The sequence below is a fragment of the Gavialis gangeticus genome, unplaced genomic scaffold (genome assembly GCF_001723915.1).
Source record: "Gavialis gangeticus isolate Ggan-Ray unplaced genomic scaffold, GavGan_comp1, whole genome shotgun sequence".
Lineage (NCBI taxonomy): Eukaryota > Metazoa > Chordata > Crocodylia > Gavialidae > Gavialis > Gavialis gangeticus.
In genome coordinates this window covers 52,902,351-52,905,147 of record NW_017728992.1, presented here as the reverse complement: position 1 = coordinate 52,905,147, position 2,797 = coordinate 52,902,351, and positions in this window count along the sequence as shown.

The window sequence follows — 2,797 nt, the reverse complement described above, 5'->3', positions numbered from 1 at the left end:
CTCTTCGGACCTCTTGGCCTGGTTGACTCGTTTTGGTGGAGGCTCCATTAACTTCCCGGGTGTCCCGACTCATGCTTTCAGCATCGTGATGGACTCAAACACGGTCCAGTGCGCACTTCATAGCTGCCTACGACAGTCTTGTCGTCAGACCCCGGGGTAGTCCAAGGGAAGTCCCACCTGGGTTACCAGAATTGTTGCATAAATTGCTGATTTTATCCCCTGGAGGCTAGTCCAATTCACCTCTAGAAGAGAGTCACACTTTCAGGCTGGGTCTAACTCTATTTTCTTGCTTGTAAGCAGGCCGACAGAGGAGCTTGTTGCTCAGATCAGTGCCGACCCTAAACAAAGAGTGCACGTGGCTTTTATTGAGCTAGCATTTTTTTTCAGTTGACGTGTTACATTTTGATTGGTCATTTCAAAACAAAACCTGAGCAACCTATAAGACATGCGTAGTGGGCTATCCTGTACCATGTGGGTGGAAAATTACAGAATGCAGGGGTGGATACTAAAACAAGGAACAAAGAAACATAGAGAAAAGTATCTATTTTCGCTACAACAGGACCCTGGTCCTGATGCAGGGGTGCACTACAATCACAGGGGGATAAGCATCTGTTGGCCCTAGTCTCAGAGTGCAAGAAAGTACCCATGTGTTCCCAAGGGTCACAAGATCACTGTCCCTGCAGGATGAGACTAAAACCTATGGCACAGAGGCAAGTAGGTCTGGGTCCCTTGAAGAAGTGCAAAAAAACTCATGACCCTGGGTGAAGGGGTACCTCTCAAACCATCCACAACCCCACCTGAAAGTCTATAGCCCTCTCAGGGGGACAGTGAGTCAGGGGTCCTACATGAAGAAGTCCCTAGTTTTCACTCCTGAGCCTGGGACTTAGCATTCTGGGTTGAAACCTCCTCCTCCCCCAGGTTCTTGTTGAGGGTGCTGCCCAACCATTAATCCTCCCACCCCACAACGCCCATCCTTAATCTTATATGCCCTTTCAGGTTATTTTGCCCTTTTCTTCCCTTCCACTTTACTGGTTTTTGTCAATGGGTAGAGGGAACAATTTCTGACAGTGAATGTTCAACTGGTTTTATTAAACACATTTATTTTGTAGCAACTGCAAACATGTAAACTGAGACTATTCTCTTCCTCGTGCCTCATTCTTCTCACAATGAAAATATCCCACCAGTCAGAGTTCTTAGTGACCCCAATTGCCTCGTGGAGCCTGAGGAACCTGAGGCAGGAGCTGCATGGTGGACAGGTCCTTTCCTGATGCTGAGGTTCAGCCCCTTGGGGATTCTACCCCCACAAAGCCTTCAGGCCTTACTCATTCGGGGAATGTCCCGAGGCCCCATGGCTTGAGAGGTAATCAGCCAGGGTTCCCAAATTTGGACTCCCTCTTAGCTCAGCTACCTGGAATGCACCTACTGAGGTCAGAGGGCATTGTTGCTGGTCCTCAACCAGTTTCAATGTTGTATCCTTGGTGCACAGTGCCTGGTAAGCACATTATGTCTCTTCTGCCCAGGCTTTGTGAAATGCCCCCTCTCCAGTCTCCAGATGTTGTGGAAGATGTAGCTGGCAGTGATGAGTCATGGCAGATTCTCCTTCTGGGAGAATGGGCCCCCAGTGATGAGGGGTGGGACAAGAATGCTCAAAATTGATGGGGGGGGGCGCAGTCCAGGGTGTAGCAACTGTTCTCCATCATCTGGGGGGAGGATGGAGTTCTGGATGATGCTTGCACTACCCTATCCTAGCTGGCAAAGATGTGAGTGAAGAGGCCCTAGTGATCAAAACTATAACAGTATAATTAAAGCAGGGGTATAAAATTCACCCTGGGCCCTTACTCTTGCTTAATAGCGGTTTCTTTCAGCAATGTCCTGTTCACTTCAGAGATTTCTAGAAAAAATAAAATGCTATCTCGGCACAATGTACCAGAAGCTGGTTAAAAGTAATAAAAAATAGTCTGAAAAAAAGTAAAACTTTGGAGGTATTTTTCCCTCATTTTTTTTAAAAATGATTAAAAATATAACAATTTGGAGGTGCGAAACTTTTGAAACAAAATTTTTTTCTAAACCTTAGTAAATATGGATGTTTTCAAAATTACAAATCGTGCTATTATCCATCTTAAACAGGGAAATTTTCTTTAAAATTCTTGTGGTTTATTTTGAATTTCCAGTTTCAAAGGACCAGTACTAGTGTTCAGAATGCAACTGTTACTATATAAAGATGTTTATGAAGAGATTTCCTTTCAGCTGAAGTATATCACTGAATAACAATCATGTTTGTCAAGTGCTGTACATATACTATGAAATGCTTCATGGAAAAAATATATATATATATATTTACAGAATCTGGGCAAACAGGACTGAAGCGAAAAACATGTTTTTTTCAAACTGTGAAAAGGGATTGTTCTGCATAGCACAGGGAAATTCAAATGTGATAAAAGAGTCCAAGAAGTTTTGGGAACTGAGTCATTTACTGATATAAGTGTAAGCAACGATGTTAAGATAGTAGAGTTGCATTCTCTTAAACCACTGCTGAATGGTTATCTACCACTAAACAAATATTTTCATAACTGGAATTTAATAACCCTTAAAGTTTTAAGAAGATGCTGGCAAATGGTACTGGATTAGCAAGATATTTTCATAATAACTAGAAGCAGTACTAGTTTATCCACACCATTTTAAATTTTACTTAACCTTGGGCCCCTGGAGGTTTCAGATTGTTTGTGTGGCCTACAACTTTATTCATTCTTGAGCATTTGTATTTGAGATTGCAAACATAGACATCTAATGCTGAGCC